This window comes from Manacus vitellinus, unplaced genomic scaffold, assembly GCF_001715985.3.
Source record: "Manacus vitellinus isolate BGI_N305 unplaced genomic scaffold, ASM171598v3 scaffold_48_pilon, whole genome shotgun sequence".
Lineage (NCBI taxonomy): Eukaryota > Metazoa > Chordata > Aves > Passeriformes > Pipridae > Manacus > Manacus vitellinus.
In genome coordinates this window covers 613847-639469 of record NW_021940593.1, presented here as the reverse complement: position 1 = coordinate 639469, position 25623 = coordinate 613847, and the positions used below count along the sequence as shown (strand labels likewise).

The following is a 25623-nucleotide window of genomic DNA, read 5'->3' as shown; positions in this document are numbered from 1 at the left end:
CTGGTGCACTTAAGTAGCATATGTGGGATGGAATAAATAAGAGTAGTTCCCTCTATATCCAAATCAGCAGCACTCCCTTCCTTTCTGACAGGGAAATGGCCATTTCCACAATGGTCATGGGGGTAAGGCTGGGGTTGCAGGAGCACTTGGAACCATAAAAGATGCTAAAGGACAGACTGTTATCTGCCACTACAGATAAATGCAATTAAGGACCATCATAGTTTCCCCCAGCAGTGCTAGTTCTTCCTAAACTTGTTCTCTCACGTTCCTGCAGTCATCATTTCTTTAGTGACTGCAAAGTCACCAAATTGCTTCTCACTCTACACAGCAGCAAAACAAGATGTCGAAAGAGAAAAAGGTGATTCCCTAGCTAAGTATGTGACAACAGAACAAAGAATTTAATCTGAATCACTGTCTCTGCTTAGCTTTACATGTACAGACAGAGATGAAACCAAGACTTCTGGATAATTTTAACCACAGAATTTATGACTGTTGCTACAGGTCTGGGATGGGAGAAATTGGATCTGTATTGCTTCAACCTGCCCTAAGGACCGTAAAAGAAAAATCATTATCCACACCAAGACCTGAGAGCAGAGCCCTGAGCCAGGGTCTGTAGGGTGCCTGTAACCCACCTACAGCCCTTTGCAGGACCCAGCTCACCAGCAGAACCCTGGAGCTACTTCAGCCTCCTGTTCTCCATCCACAGGCTGTGGTTCCAGATACATGCCAGGATGCAGAAGAACCTTTCAGTGTCTCTACAACAGACTACCTGGTCCCCAGCTGGCCAAAGACTTTGCACCACTTACCAGAGAGGATAAAGAGATAAGGAAAAAAAAAAAAAGGAAAAAAGGAAAAAGATAAAAAAGAGGAAAGGACAAAAGGGAAAAATAAGAAATAAAAATGGAAACAGGCAAAAAGATAAGAGAAAATAAAAAAGGGAAAATAGGAAAAAAGGAAAGACAAACCAAGAGAAGAAGAAAAAAAGAAAAATGGATATGAAAAGAAAGAAAAAGGAAAAAAGAAAGAGAAGGAAATAGCAAAAAAAAAAAGCCAACATCCTTTTAAACACAGGGAATGAGAGGTTAACTCAGGATATCAGAAGGGAGGACTAGAATGAAAAAGAAAAATTAGAAGTGAAAATGCAGTTTATTTCTACTGGCACATGCAAAACAAATACCATTTTCTACATACTCTTAAACAGACAGATAAACCAACCCCTAGTGGTTGCCAAAGTGAAAGAAGGGCAGCTGGACCACAGGGTTACTCCAGCCATTAGCATTTTTGCCAGTGGATGAGAAAGCATTTCAAACTGAAACGTGTATGGTCAGCAGAACATAAGCATTAACTTATTGCCTGTCTGATTTTCATCTTTCATTTCAATGTGCTGAATTATTAATGTCATCCTAGTCACTAGCTAACCTTTTTTTTTTTTTTCGTCTCTGTATAATGTTAAGTCTTCACATAATCCAGAAAAGTTCGGGTTCTGAAGCAGCAACCCTCCTAAGACGACCTACGAATACAGGCTACTTCAAGTGCAAAATAAACTTCTCCCACATGCAGTTACCATTCAGCACCAGCAGCACTGCAGATCCATTCCTGAAGGAAGACAACAGTGTACGGTCTGTGGTGCCTTCAGGAAAAAACAGTGTTCTGGGAGGCAGAGGAAAGTGTGACACATCAAGGGCAGTGGGAGTTAAGTCTCCTGGCAGAAGGCTGAGATGCAGCTGGAGGCAGTTGCCTGCTCAGAGGAACCTTCCAAGCCATGGTTTGTGCCCCAAGGCCAGTCCAAGGCTGCTATGACAGCACTCCCAGCACAGCTCACTGTGTCGAAAGGAACGGCAACTGCACCTTCCACTGCAGGGCTGTGGAGTGAGCAGAACCACAGGCATGCTTCCCTCGGATCTTTGCAGATCCCCACTGATTTTGGAAGTGCCTTTCATGGAAACACTCCTGTCAGTTTGGCCAAAGGGCTGGGGAAGCCTGTGCAGGGTCAGAAGCTGATCAGGCAGTTTGCAATCCATGTTCTTTATCTGCTAGAGACAGTAGTAAGGTCTTTGGTTTAGGGAGCAAAGACATGTGGCTGGGAAGAGAGGAAGCTTAAGCTGTATTCAGAGGGTTACTGTTACCAGAACATTTCAACACTGGAAAAAAAATTGTTTACCACCACACTTCTTAATAGGTTTGAAAGTCTTCAGTGATGAATGGGATTACCTCCTTATTTATTTATCTGTTTTGCAGATTAGCACAAGCCAAACCAAATATACAAATTTCATTCCAGAGGAAAAAATATTACATGCCTAGGGGGGAAAAAACAAACGACTGTATTTACCTTAACATTGCAATTTGAAAAAGCAAACTTGAGAAGAGTGATTAAAAGCACATGAAACGGGAAGCATGCCCTTTAAATACCAACTTCTAATTGCAGTGATGTGAATATGTAAGTCTAATTACACACATTTAAGGAGTAGATATTTTATTAAAACTGCCTTGATGTAAATTGCACAATCATTTCTTTTATTAAGACTGATCATCAATTTCCATTCTGGCATTTGTTAATAAGGACTGACAAAATACCAGAGACTTACCATTTCTAGGAGCACTGCAGCAATGGCTTTACAGTACAGCTGGATGGATACCCTCATGCTCAGCTCCAGCATACTTGTGATATTAATGCAGTCCATGACAGGGCTAAAGAAAAACCTAATTTTAGCTGCACAGAATAATATGTCTTAAATGGCAAGATATAACCCCACTAGATGAGATTTCCAAAAATTTTGCCTTTCTTTCTGAACTGGTGGGCACATCTCAGCTATTTTCAGCCCACTCCTGGGTGTTGAGGCTGAGCAGCTGAGAGCAGCCCAAGGCTTCTGGCTGAGGGCAGTCACAGCCCACAGACAGTGAGCTCACAGCCACACCTGTACCGACTGCTTTTGTGCCAAGCCAAGTGGGTGCCTTGTGCAGAGCTCACCACTTGTGCTTCAGCTCATGGAAACGCGACTGGGCCCCAGTGCACAGAGCAGCTATGCCTCCAACCCAGTGCTGCTTTGTCCCAGGGCTCAGTCCAGCTGCACTATTGCGAACAGACTCTAACACACTTGTCCGATTTCTTCTCTGAATTTGACTGCAGGGCCCAGTCACTGATCCTTATTGCAACTCCCTCATGAGATCCAACCACCCTTTAGTATTCCCTTCTCCAGAGACATCAATGCACAGGACAGTTCGGGCAGAACAAAGGAGACACCCTCTCATTTTAGTCAATGAGTTACAGGATCATGCTTATTATTTTGCCTTACAAAAGAAAGCCAAAAGTATCTGGATTAGAATGTGCCCATTACTTCTCTTTATCAACTATCGAAGCATGAGAGATCTGTGCCAAGAAACACTTAAACAAATTGTTTCTTCCTCAACACTCTGTCTCCCCGTATTTGAAAACAAATACTTTCTCTCCCTTCTTTGTGTAATTTTTGTTTTCATTTTCCAGAACAAGACAAACTGCAGTTTTCTAATGAGAACACACTTCTCACATGTATGTAGACCCAGACAGTCAGTATATTTTGTAAACTATTGACAGCATTGTAAACTTTCACGACTTAAAGAGAATCTCTGGTATAATGAAGTCCATGGTAAAGCCCCAGTACTGGAGTTAAGAGAGTGCACAAGGATTTGAGCTTTTTCAAGAACGTACAGGTGTAGAACCTGCACATGCCAGAAGAAACACACTCTAAAGTAGCACGAGTAAACTGGCAGGGAACACAAACTTACTATTCATTTTACTTAAAATTTCAAATTGTAGAGCCTATTAAAGTCACTCAGAACTGCCTTTTGAATTCTCAACATCTTCTATTTGGCAATACTGAATAAAGGTAAATTATTCAAACTGAAGAAATATCTCACATGAGACCAAGGCTAATACGCATACTAGAATGAGAGGGGGAAAATATAACAGCAAGGAAAAAGCTAAATTGTGTTTATTTCATGTTTGGAGGGAAAAATCAGGTGCATTTTAATTCAATCTAAACCATTTTGCCTCTCTCAGAAGTAAAAGTTTAAGGGCAACCTTTCTAAAAGTTAAAAGAAAAAAAGATTTCACAAACTGTTAAGCTTCATCTTCTGAACATCTTTTCCAGAACAATACACTAGTAAAACTGAAATCCTCAACTTTCTCTTTCACTGAATTAATGATTAGTCATATTTCAAGCATCCATGCACAGTACTTTGAAGCAAAGGTGCTCAATACAATTCTACAATAATTTACATGAACTATTCATCTTTTGCAGTCTTTTTTAATTTTATATAGAGGTAGTCATTCTTGCTCTGTTATTTAGCAATCAGGGCCAACATGAAAAAAGTAGAGTAAACCTCAAATAAATCTTATTGTTGACTATTTTTGACAGCTGATGTACAGATGAAGTTACCAGGTACCTTTCTAAATGGGGGAGAAACGGTAGCAAGATCACTCACTGAAGCTCTTGATGTTGGGTTTCCTCTTCATAGTACAGAAACTGAGTATGGCAGAGAAATGGAGAAGAGACCAGAATCAAGCCTGGAAACATGAAATATGGTCCTAGTTTCTGCTAAGGGACAAAGTTCCACACCAAATCCAGGCCTTACTTCTCAAATTGCAAGTCATTAATGCCATATTAGGAAATTCGAACTACAGCACTCAGAAACCAAAGGGACAGCAAAAGAAAAAGACCATGAGGAATGTGCAGGTACAGCACTGAGACACACACACCCCTCCCTGAAAACCTGCACACCATTTTAAGGGTTTCAGAGCCTTTGGCTCAAAACTGTCTGTGGACAGAGGAGCAGGGTGGTGCCTGGAAGACTAGCTTTCACACTTGCTCCAGCTCCAAGCCAAGGATGAGAAAGCTGTTTATAACTCTGCATTATCTTGAAATCTTCAGAGACTTCCTGGCAGAATGAACACAGGCATTTGCAAGTCTTCCCTCCTGATGTGGCTCCTGCTCCAGTCCTGTGCCTGTGCATCCATGGCATGGGACCTGCTGCTAAAGGATGGTGGTGATGCTTTGTTCCCATGGACAAGAGGGAATGGGCTCAGTGATGGCTACAGGGACAGCAGTTCATGGGAGCAAAATTTCCTTCAAGATCCTCAACTTCAGAGGAATTCCAAGGTTAAGGCAGAACAGGATAGGATTTTGCAAGCAGATCATTATTTGGAGGTTTTAGTACTCTGCCTCTAACCACACCAGAGGAGATCAAGAGTTTGGTTCTTTCTGGTCCTTCTCATAACTCATCAACTTAGAAAGAAAAATAACTGGAAATTACAGATGTCAGGTCAGGAGTGAAAAATCATTCTGACTGGGCCAAAATGCCAGATCATCAGTACCTCTGAAATAACAATGCTAGACTTTATAAGCTGAAATACCTGAGGCAAGAAAAAACTCCAACCAACAGCCGAGATTATCTCACATTTATTTTTAAGACACTGTACTGACCAAATTCCTTCCTGAATCATACACAGGCCAGAGACTGTCCTATAAATTACTGCAGCACTGAAAAAGTCAGCTCACAGTCATAGGCCATACCATCTTTGCATACATCTGAGTACACTGCATGGGCCTTTAAGTTTGCATCCTATGCCTTACATGTGGCTGCTGGAGGTCAGCTTTGGGGTTTTGTTTGCTCCTGTAGCCCCATGGCAAGATGGTCTATTTGAATCCAGGTGGTAGATGAGAATGTTGCAGCTCTGTGCCCCCATTCCTGTTGGTGCTACTCCAGCCTCTCTGAGACAAAGCTCCCTTTTATCAACAACAGAGATTTTGTTTGGAAAGGTGTGGACAGGTTGGACTGGGACAAAGACAGGAATTTAGGTCTGTGGTAAGATCTGAAGTGCACTTAGTGGTTCGCTGGAAACCTTGACTGCAACAAAGACGGGTTGGATGGAGAAAAATCTACCACAGTTTTGCTCCAAATAGAACTGTAAGAGACATTTCAGTGGAAGGTGTTCCAGGTGCCTTATGTAGCCCTCACCAACAACGGCATCTCCGTAGCCCAGGGCCAGGGTCTGCTCCCAGCAGGTTGTGGGTGGGAGCAGTAGGGTCAGCACTGTCACACAGCTCCCTCAGCCTTCAGACTGGGGCACAGCCACCGCCGTGACATTCCTCTAATTTATATTCCTACCCAAACTGATTATGATCTTCTCAATTCACTGCCCCTGAATGCAGTTGAATTAAGACAGCAGGGTAATAAATGGGCTACCATATTAACAGTGATGTATCTCCCCGTTCCACAGAGCCAACGTCAGACTAATTTTCATGTGGAAGTCATACAGTCACTAGACTTCACTGCCATTAAGAAACAGTTAAAACATTAATTAATAGGCATTTAAACTTACTAGGACATGTTTAGTGAAAAATTCTCCATTGGCAGAATAGTAATTGGCTTTCTAAATCTCACAGATCGCTTAAACATGATTTTTTTTATTTGCATGCCCCATTGCTCCACCATTTTAATGTACAGTTCATTTGGTAATCATGTACAGACAGACAGACAAATAATCTATTTCTTCTGACACTTTGTTTTAAAGTCCCATTTAATGTGATCACTTCCTAAGAGAATAGAGAATATAGCAGGACAAAAAAATGTAAATGAAAGCATTTATCAGCCTTAAAAGAAACACAAGAACGGACTGTTAATGTTCAGAATCTCACTGACATTCCAATAGCAGTAGTCATTTCCAAGCACTCTCTCCAGGAGTGAAAACATAATGGAAAATTTAAGTTTGCTGTCCCCTGCTTCACGCTACTGTATCTCCTTATTTTAAAAAAATCAATACAGGCTATTAATCATTTCACCCCACATCCAAAGATTGTGAATGCCTTAAAAGGCAAGCTGTAAAGGTCTGGAGAAAAAAAAAGAAAGAAAAAAATCAAACTCATCATAATTAGGAGACAGACATTTCAAACTGATATTTAAATTATACAGTCTCTCACCGTTTTTTTACAGATCTCAGCCTCCTCACTCTGTTGAAACACACAGTCACAAACAGAGATGATTATTTCTCTACCCTTACTGACCAGCCCAGAAGCAAAGAAAAGGAAGACAGGATTTTATTTAACAATTTAGAGCTCTTTCTTATCCTTTTTATCTTAGCTTTTTCCCCCCTTAGCTTTTATACACAGGATATAAAAATAAACAGAATCATAAAACACTGAATAAAGTCAGCTTCCTTTTGTCTTGCAGACTCCTTTTTCCAGGATCACTCACTCCAGAAACTCATTTTGGCAACTGAGAGCACGTTGGCACATCTCAGCTTGGTGCAGAGCTGACCAGAAGTGGATCAGCAGCTTCATAAGCCAGGAGGAGAAATGCCATTCTGCACCACACCAGAGTGCTGCTGATCTCAGTTACTGGGGAGTCCTTGTGCACCTCACACACGGGTTGTGACCCCAGGCCAACAGCACACAATCCATGATGCCCACAGTAGTTCCTCAGGAAAGGCGGAATGTACCAGCTTCATTGATCACAGTGTAGTTAGACCATTTCAGACCACATTGACAGTTTCACTACAAATATCAATAATTAAAGATTTTTTTAAATCCCCCTGGCCATCTGTCAGTCTGTAAGTGGGCAGCCATAGAAACATTAACCCAGACCCTGCACGATAAGACACTGTTGTCTCACCTCAGAATTTTTCACCACCACCAAAGACCTGGTGACCAAAACCACTGCTGAGGGGACCAGAGCCCCCCCAGCAACTTCTTTACAGAAATGCTTTTATAAAAGAGCAACACATTCTCTTAAAGTGGTGCATTCTCTGAAACTGCAACAGGCTCAACAAAAAAACTTAAAATAACTGCGTTTCTAGTTGGCGATCCTTACTAATTTTCAACAAAAAAACGTGCTTAATACCAATGGGAAAGAAAAGCCCACATCACTGGAAAGGTGACAGAGACACCACAACCTCACCACAGTAGCATCTCTAATTTAATGCTGCCTTTACTTCACATGTAATGCCAGCAAATTAAAGCCTTCACATTTTAAACAATTATTGACTTGTCTGATTTATGAATACAAAGAAAGCTCAGTAGTCAAAATACTGTTTGGGCTGACTGAATTGGGCTTTAGCTGGAAATGCTTGTCCCAAAATAGGGAAAGCCTGCCCTCTAGAGCACTGTCCCTCGCTGAGAGAAACCCGTCTGCATCAACCGATTTGCACTTAGTGTCTAGCAGAGAAAAGTGAACTTGTGTGATTGCTTTAGTCCTTTCTCAGATGAATTGAATTTTCAGCTAGAAGTATTTGAGTCTTTGACCTAGAAAAAAGTTTTCAGGTCAAGGTTAAAACATAACGAATTCCCAGCTGTGTGAGAAGGGACATGGGCAAAACCCAGCACAGGAACCCAAACATGCTGCTTTAGCACCACTGGGGCCACCTCTGCAAAGGAGCAAAAGGAACTGCCTCTCTGAGACACACCAAAGCCCACACCAAGCTGCCATCTGCTCTCCAGTACCAGCTGTACAAAAAGAAGGCATAAAATTCCCACAGATACAAAACCTGTGCACATTCCCAGCTGAACACCACTGCCATACAGTCCCAGTGGTGGCACTTGCTGCCCTGCTCACCTGTATTGTGGCTCTGTTGCTACACTGACCACGCAGAATGACAGCACTTGGTCCCACCTGAACTGCTGCCTGCACTGGAGAAGCATCGCCCACCTCTTTGGGTCCTCCCCACTGCACCCAAGCAAATCTGACAGAGCAGGCAGGAAGGGAGAGACAGAGAGAAGAATAATGGGATCCTTGCATCCTTACCCCACTGCACCCTCCTTTGTCAAAGTAGCAAATTCAGTTATAGCCACATGTCAGGAGCAACACATGGGGAACAACAGCATAAAGAGTATCGTTCACCCCTTGTATCATACACTTAGTGATATATATTGTACCTGCTGAATAAGGCATAGTCTGACCCAAGAATAGATCATAGGAAGCAGAAGGACACAGATGAAAGTCATCGTCTGAGTTCCTGTTGTCTTTGGGGTGCTTTCAGACACCCTTTGAGGATTCAAGGCAAAATACTTTACAAAAAAGTACAGGGTACAAAGCACTTCACAAAAAATGGCAGGCCAGATTCTCAGGTCGCTTCAGAAAACTGTATTAAATTTGCCAACAGGAACCTCCTGGCCATAGTTCAAGTCACCTGGATACTGATCCTTTCTGCATTGGTCCACCTCTATACTCTTCTACACCTCTCAGGCAGTGGCACTGAAAAATACTAAATCACTGTAGCTCAAGGTGACTTAACCTTTCTCTACTTGTATTCTTCACTTCTTCACCCTCACGTGGCAGATCTGGGAATTAAGCTACAGGCTGGCATGGGAGGGAGCAATGGTTTGGGGTGTCCTCACAGAGGGCCTGCAGTTTGTAGTGGTCTCAGAATGTGGAAAGAGCAAGTGTTTGGCAGAAGGTGGAGGAGAGGTGTTTGTGGTAAATGAGAGTGAGCGTTCAGGGCTGGGCAGACAGATGGAGGTTTGCATCAGTGAGAATACGTAGAAAATGAGAGCGTCTTAGTGGCATATTTAATTTCCGTATGCTTGTTCTTTTAGGCAACAACCTGAGCAACTGCATTCATTTCATGCACAGACATCTCTAAGGATACTCTCATATATGGAAATCACTGAAATCACAAATGAAATACATTTGTCTCCCTGATGCATTGCAAGAGCCTTTTCACCAGGCACAGCTACTCGGTGCAGCAGACTCAGAAAAAATAAGCAACAACGCACAGAAAAAAATGCTCAGTTGTGTTCCTCTGAGCCTCTAGGAAACCATAACTAATTACTGTTATTTAAAGAGGAAATGCTATTAAATCATTTGGGGTGGACAGAGCACTGATCTGATGGGAGGAGGGCTGTGAGCCACAGCAGAGCATGATATGGGAAAATACATGTTTGCAGACCAGCTGAATTCTCCCCATCCACTTCTCATTGCCAGGCAAACATATTCCTGAAACTTGCCCCAAATGTCGCCATCACTTTCTGCTAATCCTCTCAAAGGTGTAAGAGGATCTTCTAATGACAGAGGAATTAAAAATCTCACTGCTACTTTGAGTTCAGTGGACAGCATGACCGAATGATCCCCCCTTCATGCCCCCAGGAACCAGGTCAGGGAAGCAGCACATCACAGAGAGCCAGCACCTCCTGCTCTGATGTGCTCGCACAGCTCAGCTGATAAAAACCAGACAGCACACAGTGCCAGGCAATACAGATGGAGACCATTTGCCTTTTCACTGTACCTGCACAGATAGCAATATTAGCTTTTTTAGTTGTATTCCTTGTAACAATTTCTTTTTCTGTCTGTTTTGGAAGCTGGAAAATTTCAACAGCATTAATATGCTTCAGTCCCCAGTCCCATCAGAAAATGTTTGTTCCTTAGACAGAATATGAATCACTGTAATGGACTAGCTTAGCTTCCACTTCTACATACTAATGGGAGATGCATGAAGTACCAACAGTGTGAAGTGAACACTTAATTTACATTTGGGCAAAAAGGGAATGACACATACAAAGTATTTGCCTTCGTTAAAGTGCTTTTGCACTTCTGTGAGCTTTGCTGATGTTACTTCATGGCATTTCCTTTGCTGCTGAAAAGGCCACCTTGTCAGGAACAGTGGTGCTGGACTTTGAAGATCTGAACCATAGGACGTAGAGACATGAAAACAAAGACATACTGTGTTTATCTAATCCTTTCACTTCCCATCCTTCTTGGATTTGGAAATGGGACATTTAAGAGCAGAGGAGGTTCTGCGGAAGTAATGTGCATTCAGTTTTATGGTTTACTCAGCAAGGCCTAGTCTTCCTTGGACTATTTTTTTTCATGCCTTCTTAACTAACTTGAATATCTAAGAACATTTCCATACTACACTAATAATTGTATGGCATTTCCAAAGGTGCTTACAACATGAACTGGTAAAACAGCAGAGCGATTAAACCTGAAAACATTCTCACTGGATAATTTCTGATGAACTATCATTTCTGTTTTAGTTGCTGAACACTTTATGTGCTGCAGAACATTTTTTTGTATTGAAAATTTTCTATGGGAGTAGAGTATGAGCTGTTTTTCTTTTTTGAAACTGGCTTTCTGGAGCAGCTGTTAATCTCTTTCACACAGACCAACTAATGAAGAGACTGTGTCCAGCAGGTCAGGTACAATGGCAGACTTGGAAGGCAGAAAACTCTTTGTGCTCTTCAACACTACCTCTCTGCTACTATTTGCCCCTGCTGTGAAAAATAGCTATTTTAATCCAGATCCTGGAGGGGTGAAGGAGGCAGAATCATCTTCCCTGCACCTTTACCTGCAGCTGCTGCCACCAAATCATTAACAGTACTAACAACATAGTGATAAGCAAACACAAAGCCAAACCCTCAAGGAAAACTAATTAAAAAGGTTGCTCTTTACTCAGCTGAGCCCATATCACACTCAGGGGAACTTGCTGAGTGCCAATCAAAAAGTTAACTAAGTTCAACTGCTTATTAAAGTAACAAATATGCTTAATTAAAATTTTGAAAAATTATTTTCAATTAGGTAGTTTTTTCCTGAATTTTAAGTGTGAAACTTAAAAATTTCGGCAGGAATATTTCTCAAGTTTGATCTTCTGTATGAAATAATAATAGGAAGAATATGGCATGAAGCCCAGTTTGATCAAATTAGGACTAAGTCTGAAAACAGACATATGTTCTTCAGACAATGACTGAAGAATCTAGAGAAAAGAATGTCAGTAACTTTCCTGTTAACATAGGGCTCAAACTCAGTCATTACATTCACTTTATTAAACTGATATTTCACCTTAATTATAGAGGAATAAGGTGACTCACAGTGGAGGAATCATGAGCTCTGTTTCAGCACTTTTGGAAGCAGAGATCTGTAGAAAACCAGTAGAGTGGAGGATGACTGGAAAGGTATCCTTCACAATGAATGTCCTTCTCATTTATGATCAGTCATAACATTTCTTCAAACACTGCTGAAGTTGCAGATGATTTCCCATCAAAAATCCAAATTTTATGTCATATTTGTAATTAAATGTAAAAACTTTCCCTGAGACACAGTATATTGACTTGCCAGCTACGTTCTACCTCTATTTCACACCTTTCCAGTGTAAACACAGGTTTGACCTGTAAGAAGACATTGGCTTGGTTAGTAGTTGAGCTAGTAGTAGGTTAGTTAATTTGAAAGCTTTAAGAAACTACATTTGGGCATTTCTTAGGCGTAAAAGTATTGAAATTTGAGACATTTGAGACACTTTGCAATGAACCTTTTTCTCAAAAACCAAATCTCAGAACACAACAAAGCCAAATGCTACCACCTGCTCACTGGCATTTTAGGAAGTCTTAAATTTTGAATGCACACACATCCACCAGCCTTTTCCATCACCAAGACAGGGAAGGCAAAAGGAAAGCTGGCAATCACATCAACAACTCAGGGCTTATCCCCAAGAGCCTCTCTCTAACCACCAGGTCTCTGAAACTGGGAAGAGGAAAGAAGATAGCACAAAGGAAGTGCTAAAGTCTCTAGTTGTGTACAAACCCTCTTGACTTTTCATCTGATGCAGGAGTAAACAGAAGGAAGTGCTGATAAATGTCAGCACACACAGCAACACTGCCACCACCACACCTACCCTGTATTTCCCTCTTTCTCCATGTCTTCCAACTCCAGTGAAGAAAAACTAAACCTGGGATGCAGCCCCTGAGCAAGATAAACACTGGAGACACTAGTTGCTTTTGCAGTGTTTGCTATTTATCAGTCTCATCAGATATAACAAGGGGAGCACATAGTCATCAATTTATTAGCAGGGGAAGTGAGCTGCCTCCAGAAAGGCAACAGAAAGAAGGGTCAGGTCCTATTTATCAATATTTTGCCCCATATTCCATGTAACATCTGAAAATTCAGGGAATACATAATAGGGAATATCAGCTTTATCACTTAGAGTGAAAGGACTAGATCATCCATGATGTGGCAGGAGCCATTAGAAATAAGGAAAAAGTTGTGCCTTTTTTGCAAAAAAGGAATTCAAGGTCACTGAGCCCAAAAGACTCCCAGCCAGCTGAACAAGGGGATTTCTGCCAGAAAGCTCTGTTGCCTTTGAGTGACTTCTTTTTTCTACAGAAGCTTAAATAGGAAGATAAAGCTGCACAGGCCAATTCTAGTCATGTAACCTTGAGGGAAGCAGCTTGAGGGCCTCAGCCAACCAAGGAGAGCTTTTCCAAACCCAAGTCAGCCACTCCATCCTTGTTAAGGGGACTTGACAGAAGGAAGCAGAGGTAGGGGAGGTCTTGGCTTCAAGGCTGTTGCACAAGAGGTCTATGAAAAGAGAAAGATCAGATAAAGGACTGTGCACTTTTCCACAAATCTAAAACTTTCTTGGACTCTGTGAGGGAAAAAATGAGTGGGAAGAAAGAAAAGAAATCAAAAAATCTTTGCTAAGCTCCCGTTACAGTGTTTAACATTGCTGTTGGATGAAGCAAAAACAATCAAAGTTTATGCAGACTGGTGGTGAATAAATCTAAGCTGCTCCCAGAGTCAAAGAATCCACAGTCATAGAGTCCTAGAATATCCTGAGTTGAAAGGGACCCACAGGGATCATCAAAGTCCAATTCCTGGCCCAGGTCTCACAGCTGAAAGGCAGCCAGAGGCAGGATCTGAGATTAGACACACAACCAGCCCCTCCCCAGATGAGTGGTCCCCTGGCAATATACCAGTGGCAGAACCTGCTTACAACAGGTCAGACTGCACAACTGATTCACACTGTGACAATAAAATACAGCTTATCTACTCTGTGACTGCAAGGGATAACACAGGTGGCGTTTCACCTTGACTGCTGTGATAACAGGAACATAATAGAAATTCATCCTGAACACAATTCTTTCTGCAGGAATACAGAGATATGTTAATTACACAGTGGTACTGCATTTGGATTCTAGCTATCCTAAATGATATTTTTAGGTCTAATTCATGTAAAATGAGGAGACAGTCTTTTGAAGGCACAGTAATTACATCTGGTCAAACTGCTACAAGAAAATCAAGCCATTATGAGAACAGGCTGGAGCCTAGGTAGATGCTTAGTGAACACAGACCAGAGCAGATTCACTGCCTGCTGTATTTCCAAAACAGCAGCAGAGATTATAATGTTAAATTCAAGTGAAGCTGATTCAGAGTAATTCAGTTAGGAGGTCATATGCTACACTGGTGCCACTGTCTAGTGGATAAAACTGTAATTGTAAAATTTATTTTTCTCTTTTCAAATCTTTAAGGTAAGACTGGAAGCACAGAATAAACATCAAATTAACATTATGCATACCATATATGACATTCATGAACTACTTTTATGCCAACAAACCTATGGTATATGTATCCTAAAAAAAATTACAAGAATTGTACTGTGGAATAATAAAAAATAAAGAGGGTCAGGGATGCTACTGAAAAGTATTAAAGCTTCCTTCCAAGTACAAATCTATGAACCTACAGATGTGTTATGTTTTATAGACTCTAGGTTTGATTCTTTCCTTCCTGAAAATGACTTTACATGATAGGAATTATGTAAAAGAGTCACTCCTGTCTCACATGAAAGGAAAGTCACAGTTTGGACACTTGAGTGAATGCTACCAGATCCTCTGATCCTCTCAAAGGGTTCTCCTGAAGCACCAGGAGAACAAATCATACTCATTTCCATTCTGTCTGGGAGTGCAAGGATTGCTTCTTACTGCACAAGTCCCTGTGTCCCTGAGCCCAAGAGGGACACTTCACAGGCTCCTAGAAGTCTTCTGTCTTAGGGAACTGCTTTGAAAGTAATCCCACAATAAAACATTTACTGATTTTATTGGTTAAAGTTGGGTGGGTTTTTTAAACAGTAAAAACAAAAAAGAGGAGTGCTTTTTCTGGATGCTTCCACAAGAAAAAATCTTTTCGTTTTTTTCTCTTCCATTGCTTCTCAGAAGAAGCTTGCTCAGGTGACAGGGATTAAAAATGTGCAATATCAAGAGAGATGCTTTTTAGGCAAAGACAAAAAATGAACAACAAAAAATAAGCTGTCACATTTGAGGTTGAGGTTTGTTTAAAACCACAGTTTGTAAAGCCAAAAGGCACAAATTTCATCACTACAAAGAGTATTTAATAAAGGAGAGGGAGAAGTAGGGCTGTCTGAGCCTCCAAAGGATCCTTCCTGACCAAATTCCTATTTGTTTGGGACACCACAAGTACTGGGGCTGCTGCAGTGAGACAGGGAAAGTGGCAGGATACCAGCTTCAAATTAAGAGGATTCTCTAGGCCAAGCTTTCTGCATGGAACAGAGCTCTCCGTGGATGTTCTGATAAAGGAAGCCTTCAGATCTAAAAATATCCATAGAAGACACAAACAAACTCAAAGAGGACAAAACTGATTAGCAGTTTTTGCATTTGATTTTAAACTATGCTTTAAACTGGAAGTGACGTTTTGTCAGGAAGCCAGCTTTGCAATTTCTTTTATTTCATTTTTCTGACAAAACCCAGCAGCATGTCTTTTGCAGTTCTCTCTTATTTATTAATTTCATGAATAAAAGATTTTTCTGGTGACTAACTCACCCTGACTTTCTGGCCACCAATCCTGCCCTTTTTATTCCTTTAGGGAATGGATTTCCTTCCAAATTTAAATGGCAGGCCTAAAGAACACTTTAATGATGGCATGCTACACAAGCAGTACCATTCTTCCTCGAGGAGCTGATTTACCTGCCTCAAAAAAAACCCCAGTGCTTCAATTAAGGAATTTAAATTATTCATAAAGAGAAAAAAAATCCCACCTTTGCCAAATGGTGTCAGCCATTTCCTTAGATGATGCAAATAGGCACAGTAAAATAATATCATTTTTTAAACCAGTTAGCACTGAAGATGAGAAGAATCACCAGTCACAGCAAACTTGGAGCAAGCCAAATATTTACAAGACTTGGACAAAAAGGCACTTGCTTAGCTTGAAACAATAGAAATCCACTTTAATTCACCCTAAGACAGGAAGAGCCATCTCTCAGTAGATCTCAGCACTCCAAGTTACTTTAATTACATCAAACTTTGTTTTTCATTTTAACAACATATCTATGCCAAATACCCCCTGGTAAAATGAAGAAATCATGTCCCCAGTGAAGTCAATGACAAACCACACGTTCATTTCAAGAGATCCAAGATCTCAGCCCCAGTTTATTATCCTAAAATGAATAGTCAATTTTCACATACTATTACTCCACAACAATGCAGAGTTCAGTTCAAACACCATAGCCAAGGGCAGCCAGTGTCCTTCAGATCAATGCACAACCCTACAATAGACAATAAAGGAACAGCGTGACAATGGGAAATTTCTTTAAAATCCAGCACTTTTATCAGCCTTAAATAAGCTCTAGAATGAGTTATTACCTGTTCTCAAAAGCCACGGGAACTGGTGCCAGAAAACTCCAGCATAAAATGTTTTTCTGTGCAATAAAATTGAAGTAAGAAAGGCATTCATCACCTCCATTCTCAACTGAAAGTCCATGGACTCCCAGAATCTCATTTAAAAACATGTTCCCTCCATGCTGGGCGAGATAAAGGCCACAGAGCTCCTACCTGAGGGAAAGAAGAGACCAGTCACACTTGAGCCCTAGAATTGCTCTCACCTCCGTATCCAACTCACTGCCAGGAGGGATCTCTGACAGGGAACCTGTGTGCAGCTGCTTCATAATTGCTCCAAGCAGCATCTCAGCTCAGTGTTTTCCTACTCTCCTTTCCAGAGAGTGGGATTAGCTCTGGCCCAGGTGCACACTGGGGAAAGAGACCACAGGACAAGGAGGGAGAGTTCTGGGACCAAGCTTCCACCAAACTATTGGGCATCTTTTCTACATTCATGTTTTACTCTTGTGCACCGCAGAAAGTCAAATAATAAAAAGTTAAAAATGTAAAGTCCATACAGTAAGTCTTGTCCTGAAGTAAACAGTACAGCCATTAAAGAAAGAAGGTAAAGTATAAAGAAGAAAACACACTGTAACAATGGCCACTGGACTATGTTAAGGGCTGGGAAGACTGAAATGGAAACATGTCACTTTGTTACATTCATCCCTACAAGACCTGCGAGCCCACAGCTTCCAATTGTGTCTGTATTGTCAGCAAATGCCAGTTTTGCACTTTGTTTCTTTCATATTACTGATTTAGAGAGAGCACCGAAGCAATTTTAAACACGATTCTGTGCAGTAACAGTATTAGAGGGATTGCTGTGTGTCCATTCTGCAGAAAACAAAGCCAAAAAAAAAGATCTTTTAGACTTTAGCCTTGGCGTGTTCCATTTACACTTGGCATCACAAAATAATGAATGGGTGTCCTAACAGCAACAGAAAGGAGAGATGTCATTCCCTAGTAACTTCTGCTGGTGCATGGTGGAAGGCTTAGGTGAGATCCTGGCGAATGCTGTACTTGTTTTAGACAACAGTAATGCCAGATCCAGCTTCTCTTCAAAAGTACCCAAAGACTCTCAGAATGACACACACCTTCAGCATAGTTCTTCCATGAATGTACCTCTGTCACACTCAAGAGTCTCCCAAAACAGCGTGCTAGAAGAGCACAGACGACTCCAAGAACATGGGACACTAAGAAATGCGGCCGAGAAAAAATTTTTCATTATTTCAGGCTCCTTTTCACAGTATCATAGAACCATTTATGTTGAAAAAGACTCTTAAGATCATCAAGTCCAATCATTAACCTACTGCTAAACCACACCACACCTACACGTCCTTTAAATCCCTCCAGAGATGGAGACCCCACCACTTTCCCAGACAGCCTGTTCCAGTGCTTGACCAGCCTTGTGGCAAAGAAATTTTTCCTAATATCCAACCTACATCTCCACTGCTGCAATTTTTGTGACTTCATTTTTCCTTGTATCTTAAGGCCAGAACCTCGTGGTCCCACACGTTCAGAAAGCAGGAGCAAGAGAAGCCTTGATTTTCACAAGTAGTGAAACGGAGGATTTGGTGATTAACACTAATTTGAGGCTCAGCTTTCCTTAATCTAGTGACACCTGTGACTCTTGACAGAAGGTTGCTACAGCCCTTTCGGAGGAACATCTGGTCACTTTTGACTTCAGGTGTACTTTTGCACTGCTACCCAGTGCAGATCTGATCTTGCTACCCCAGTTGTGGAGTTGGTGTTTTAACTCCAGGCACCTAAGTGAGAGATATGGCACCCCATTTGTCATATCCTGGTTTTACATGTGCTGCTACAGGAACCTTTGCAACTAGGACAAAGGCTAAAATAAAGTGAATGTGAAATAAATATTCACTGAGAGCACAAGTAATAGGGTTTCATAGGGATTAAGTCAGGAAATTGGAAAACAGAGCATGAGAAAATATATTATTAAATTATGCATTTCTCTCGTCTTATGAATAATATAGATCTGAAATTGATAAACAAAACTCTAGGTGCCACCAGTGTTATTTGGGAAAAAAATAAATTGTAAATATTGCACAATCATTTCAGTATTATGGTAAAGACATCTTCACCTTAATGTTTCAATTTTAATTTACCTATTGTGCAATCTGTATGTGAAAAAAATATCATTATTAAATTATACTCCATAAATGTTCCCAGAAGATGTTGTATCAGCATAATTTAAAGGATCAGAATTGAAAATTAAACTTTCGTTTTCTATCATCAGAGTGTTGTGTTTTGGATGAATAAATGTCAGAAATTGCAACAGCACACATTAGTTACCATGGATATTCTTACTGGGCCCAATCATAAAGTTGCTCCCTGTAACAAAGATTAAACTCTGGCTCCACTGAAGTCACAAGGGGTTTTCCTCTCATGCTTCTGAAGGTACAGTCCAAAAGTAGGTGAAAGGATGAAGTACTATATCAATTAATCTTACATCGAGGGCAATTTTTCCTCCAGAGATTCTTAACTGATGGAATAACAAAATATTGAAAAATTAAGTCCTCTAAATGTGAATTCAAAAAACCTTCTAATGATCTCTCTATCACCTGTAATTAGAAATTATTGAATATTTGCAGTCTTTTTTCATCTGCTCTCATCCTATAGTGCTAACCCTGCAGATGTATGGTCAGGTGACTTACAAGTGTAAATGATGGCCCATAGGGGACATTTTAAACAGTGACTAAGTGTGAAAGAGATGAGTAAGTGCTAATGGGATTTTCAGAACCATTTTCAAACAAGAGTTGCATCCAACGAGATTCTGAAAAAGCTCACTTAGCACCTATCTGGAGTGTTAGCTTCTTGACTTTCTAAAAAGACCCACGTGAACAAACTTTATATGATACCTGTGGTGTACTTAGCACATGGATGAATGCGAGTGGAACCTACAAGAACCAGTCTATGTATTATTAATTAATTACAAAATGCCAGTGAACTGTGAGCCCAGAGCCAAGCAGGAAAGGTATCATGTGAAAAATGCTTGTGTATTTCTTTGCTCAGCCATGGGATTTTAGGTAGAACTAACAGAAGACGGGACAGAAGGGATTGAAGAACCACCATCCTGCTGTGACCAATTGACTTCAGGGGTTTAATTTCCACCTTTAGGGTATTAAAAGGGTATTAAAACATAAGCTTTTGCAGCTTTACCAATGATTCCATAATTGAGCTCAAAGTAGCTGTTTCATAACCACAGATTGTGACTGGAAGCAATGACAAAGCTGTGTGATCTCGGGCACTCACCACCTCCTCGGTCTGAAAGATCCTCTGTGTGGCCCATGCCTCTTCCTAAGCATTTATTTTGCTGCTACTGGCAAAGAAAGGACAGAATATAATGTTTTAAGGGAAGATTATGAGTTTTAACTGCTTGCCTTTAAAACAAGCATTAAAGACCAAAAACCCTGCTGGGTTATTAGCAAACTTCTGACTAACAAAAAAAAAACCCCAAAACCATAGGCCCTAACTGAGCTCAAGGGAGCTTCAGGTGAGAGCTCAGTTACACAGAAATTCTTCCTCTCTCTCAGTCCCCCTCTTATATGATTTTTATTAGCAACATTCTAAAACTTTGCCTTCAGCCAGTCTCTGTTACTCTTAGCTTCTTTTGCAACTGAAGCCTGCACTTCAGAAATACTGCACTTGTCTGGATATGAACTACATTAATGTAAGGAAAAAGGGGTCAAGATGGGATTATATAAGAAAAGCATACAGTAAACTAATTCTTAAGTCTTTTCACATCTCTTTTATGCTCCTCTGGCAGCCTCAGGCAGCTCCTGCCCTCTTTAAAGTTACCCTGTGCTATTAGGCTGTTGAAAAGGCTCTGGGGAGAAAAGGAATCTGCACCAGATGTCATTAATTGAGATCTACCATTTTCCTAGTTCCTCCAAATAAGCATCATGATAACTGTATCCCTCATTACAGCACTTCAGCAGGAAATAAAGCAAAAACTGCAGCACACCTAAAGGTAATACACCTGTAACTCCCACTTCCTAAAAAAAGGGCAAACATATTGATTTATCTATAAAGGAAAAGCAGCTTCAGTTCTGCAAACATTTTCAAAAACCACCTACCTGTCTTGAGAGACAGAGTGGCCAGTGGCTGCAGAAAGCTAGCCTTGGGAACTGGCAGGAAGTCAGAGCACTTACAAACCACAAGTGGCTTTACAGACCTTCGTGATATAAGCACTTCCAAGGAAGTGCTCCAGGGAAGGAGAGAGGATAAAAATGCAAAAAATAGCAAAGAGAGACATTCTGGACCCAACACAACTCTGGAAGGCTCAGGAAAGCTCTAGGACACATCAGGGGCAGTAAGAGTGCACTGCTCAGCACTTGGCCTGTGCACTGTGGGTTTTAAACAGTACAAGTCCCTGTATGAGATCTCAGCACTCAATTGAGCCACCTCCTCCATGACATGGGTGCCAGTGGTCTGAAAGGCTGTCCTGTGCCACCATGGTGGCAGGGCAGGGGGATCTCTGCAACACTCATTTCAGAGGCAGCGTCAAGACACTCACATACACGTTTTTTTTCGGAAGAGCACTTGCTGTATCCTTTGGGAGCATTCCAGAGCAACAAGAACTACAAATGTCCCCTTTCCCACTCCTAAGAAAGCAGAGATAAGCCCCACAGAAGGGTCTTGCGAGTTTTCTTGGGCACTTGGAGGAATAAAGGTACATCGCCTCTTGTTGCACAAACACCAGCCAGTTTTTGACAGTGTTGGTGCAGCTTCCAGCTCTCTAAGCAAGAAGAAGCTTTATCATCTGCAGCATGAGAAGGATGTCGGGATTCTGCTCATGACTAATGACTTCATGCTGTATTGCTTCAGGACTACACCTTGAGTTAAATAACTTCTGAAAATTAATTGAAGAGTTACCCAAGCAAGAAGATGGTGAAAAGCTTCGGGACTGCATCCTGCCTTTCTAGATGCACATCAATATCTGCCCCAATGTCTGCCTTCAGCTTGTAGCCTCTGGTGCTGTGAGATGTGGACACGGGGAAGGGATGGAAAGAAAAAAAGAGAAGGAGGAAAAAAAAGAAAGGAGAACCACCTGAAAAGAGAGATAAGTAACTGGGGACATTACAAAGCTGGCTTGTGCAGTAAAAAGCCCAGTGTATAGAATCAATTGAAGATTTCAACACAAGGGAACGAGGGTCTCATTTCAGCTGCTGATCAGTTTAGATTCAGGGCCACAATAAGAAAGGCTACGTTCCATGGCTGCACCTCCTGATTATTGAGAACAATTTCTACTTAGGAGTCTTTGTTTAGTTAAGATAGATCCCATACACTTAGTGATTTTTTTTACCTGATGAGCGCAATTCAGACAAAATTCACAATCAGAGATCATAATAGCTTTCACACATTAGCAGATGTCAACAATCCCTCTGGTTCACAAAATCCAATACATTGAGAAAAAGGTTTTGAAAGCATATGGCCCTGAAAACAAGGCAAACAGGAGAAAACTCCCAACTAAAAAAGAGAAAAAGAAAGTTTAAGGAAAGGTCAGTAGTTACAGGCACCCACACTTTAAAAGAGGAAAAACAATCAAGTAGAAAGAACAGCAGGTGCTGATATTGCCAGAACTGCAGCTTATCCTTAACCGTCCTATTCACTGGAAAGCCAAGAGTTGTCCATCTCTGATCCCTCGATACCATCAACAGCTGACACTGAAGCATGACATTACCAAAGACTGCCTATGTCAGGATAACTGTCTCCCATTTATCTTCTCTGCCATCAGGAATCTGTTCGTGCAGATCCCAAAAAAAAATCTGGCAGAGAAACCGAATCAGAATCGAAACAGCCAGAGGAATAAATTCTTCCCCTTTCTTTTGGACAAAAGCAGGTAGTGAGTGACTGCTGAATTTAGCTAATAAAGCAGTTATGTGTGCAGTGTTCTCCTGCATTCAAACAAACAAGGGTCATTTTGGTTGCTCTTAAGCAGTAACACGAAATGTGCAAATGCAAAATCTGTGTAGTACAAACCAAATAAAAAGTGTCTAAATGGGCAGTACAGTGTTTTTCTCAAACTCCATATGGCCAGCCCATTGTAGCAGATCCTCAGCTGATTTAAACTGCAGCACTGCTGACATGGAGATGAGGAGCAGCAGCAATACACATCTTCCCACATGCTCCTTCCCCAACACATATGGTTTGGTCGTTTACACGGAGGAGACAGAAAAAGGGCTGCAGGCTTGTGGGTTTGCCAACAGTTAATTATTGAAATGAGAAATTCTGCTCTCAAGGGTGCAGAAATGACAGTTGCTCTTTATGCTGGGACCAAGACAGACATTCTCTCCTACAGCCATGAGAAAATAAAGGTAAGACCTCCGTACCTGGCAGTAAATGAACACCATCATTACGCTGCTGCCAGGCACTGGAAATAAAAAGCTGGCCATGACCCCTGACAAAATCTTTAATAGTTCTGTGATCCCTGCATGCCTCCATTTCTTTCTTTTGCTTTAGCTGTTTAGAAGGGGTGACGATGGACTAAATGGTTGAGGTAAGAGCTCAGTGCCCATGTGATGTGTGATAGACCATTGGGACAGACAGTCGCCCTTCATAGCTAGGAAAGATCTTATGGTCTGCCTCAATCAGTCAACCCATACTCCTTCCCCTTCTCCCCTGGAAAAATGAAAAAAGGAAAAAAGCAAAGCATATGCTGCTTTTGAAGATGAAAACAAGAGGACGGGTTTCAGCAGCAAAAATGCTGCATTGTAGTCTCATCTCTCAGGGCATTTGCACTCTGACCAAAGACACACACCTGTAGCACTAAACCTGCATTATATGGGAAAACTGTTGTTTAAACATGTCTTAAAATGGCTTTTTGTGGTCTCTTTGTAAACACATGCTTCTTCTTCCCAACATCCCCCACGACAAGTGTTATCCTATGCAGGAATGTCCTGAGGAGATATTCTGAGGTGTTCTCATTGGCCCCTTTTAACCCCTTCCTATTGGTTGTTAACCCCTTCCTGCAACCTGTAATTGGTTACTCTGTGAATCCTCCTAACCCTATAAATGTAACCCCCCCAACAATAAACTCTCTCTTGCCTCCTCTCTGCGCCGGTGTGCTGTCTCTGTACCTGCCATGGGACCACGTGGGTGGAAGGAGGGGAGGGCACCTCTCCCCTCCAGGCTCAGGACCTAAGAAACCCCTGGTGCTGGAGTTCCCTTTCCCTATCCACCTCAAGCCGTCGGAAATGGTTCCTCAGATGGAAATGGAACTAGAACTGGGCCGCCCCACGCCGTGGGGGGAAAGGGATCCAGACACACCCATCATCATCAGACAGCCAATATGTGCTGGCCTGTTTACAGAGAAAAATTACTCACCTAGCTGAAGGTTCCCTGCTGTGAAACTTGATTCTCCTTAAGGGTAAGGGAAACTCATTCAGAGTTGATTTAGTTCTTCCTGGTGGAGCCCTGAGAGCAGACTGGTGATATGAGTAACACCCAGCAGCTGTGTCAAAGGAACCAGGCCTGACAGCACAAGAGGGTAATTCACCTTCAGCCAAAGCAACACCAGGCCAGATGTGTGGGGCATTATTTAAAGGGACTTTAAAGGTAGAGCTCTGATGAAGAATTTGCAGAAAAAATTAAACATCCCTCCTCATCTTTGCACTTGGACTATATCTAAATGTTGCAAATTCTTCCTGCATAACATCTCTTAAAATATCGACTTGCAAGATCACACAGTCAAAATCCTCAACCAAGCTCATTCTACATTCAGCTGTGCAATCTGACATCCTCTTCCTTGTCTGATGAACATAAAGGCTTTTCCTCACCTGTCCTTGACTCCCATCACACTGTTTTTCTGCTTCTTCCCACCTCTCTATCACAAACGTATGCTCCTTGTTTTCACTGCCAAGGCCTTGGCAAAGCTATCCTTTCCCTTGCCATCAGCTCTTACACAAACATCCCAGGTTGCAACCAGCTCTTCAAACCCCTCAGCAGGCTTGGGGCACAGCAGGGCCGGGGAAGTGAACACCCTGCTCAGGCAGAGCAAAGCTGGGACACTTCCACAGCGACAGCACTGATGACATCAGCTACTCCTAATACCCCAAAAATGCCTTTTGCACCGGGGTGATGATTTGCAAATGGAGTGAGAAGGAATCAGGCCTGTCTTCACCCTGACAGCTCTCCAGTTGTGCATCACTGTGGCCATTTCTGCCCAAGGCAGGGTTCTTGCCATGCAGGACCACTTGTAAAATCTCTTTTGCCCTGTCTATAGTATTCCCTCAAGCTTTTCATCCAATGCAGTCATAAATCTGTCTGATATTCCTCCCTGGGTAACATTTGATTGCCATGGCATTCTTCCAGACCTGACCTTGTATCTTTTGAGTCTGTGGCAATGGACTCCAGGGAAAATTCAGCTTCAACTCCACTGTAGCACACAGACTATTTACAAATATGCAACTGTTAAGAGAGACAAGTGCATTCAGCAATTCTGTATTTTACTACTGAGGAAAAGGGGACAAGAGGGATGGCAAGGCATCTTCCAGTCACAAAAATTAATATTTAAAATAACATTCAGAAGTCAGGTGTAAAATTCTGGAAAAAGTCACAGATACCAGCAAGGCCAAAGTGTTATTCCAGGCAGCAAAGTCTGGAGTTAGACTCCAAAACGGTCTACAATAATCAGATGATGCAAATCCCAGCACATGGCATCAGAGCCAGGCTGCCAGCACAGGGACTCTGGGCACCACCCTCTCCCTCTCCAGACTGCATCCCCATCTGCTGTGAGTTGGCCATGGGCAGCAGCCTCTCCAGAGCACAGAACCATTTGAAACAAATGCTCACAGATGACATATTTTATTTCCAGCATCTACTTTTTCCTTTTGTAAGTTGTACAGGTGCCAGGCAGAGAAGCTGGAGTCAAATGACAAGTGAACTTGGGGCAGACTACCAACTCTGAAATACTCAAAGATGTGTAGGCTGTGTACAATTCCCCATGGAAGTGTACAGGGAAACTGCTGATTTCTAATATAATCACTCGTAAGGAGAAGACGAACTTAAAAAAATACCACCAAACGTAAAACTGCCAAATCAGAGTCTTTGTTAATATTTGCCATAATAACACAAATAAGCAAATGATATAAATGTTTTTTTCTTAAATTTTGGGAGTCTAACATTCCTAGAAAGGAAGCTGATCTTGACCTGAGTCAAAAGAGTTTTTGCTGTAGTCATTGACTTAAGAGCAACAGTCACA

At 41.7% G+C, this 25623-nt stretch overlaps 1 long non-coding RNA gene across 1 annotated transcript in view; it reads right to left on the bottom strand.

Moving 5' to 3' along the window:
• The window catches only part of LOC108640928, a 61028-nt gene extending 58338 nt beyond the window's left edge, over positions 1-2690 (bottom strand). Inside the window, exon 1 of the long non-coding RNA XR_001921598.2 lies at positions 2586-2690. This is a non-coding gene — a long non-coding RNA (uncharacterized LOC108640928). The remainder of the gene's footprint in view (positions 1-2585) is intronic.
• Between the last annotated feature and the right edge of the window lie 22933 nt (positions 2691-25623).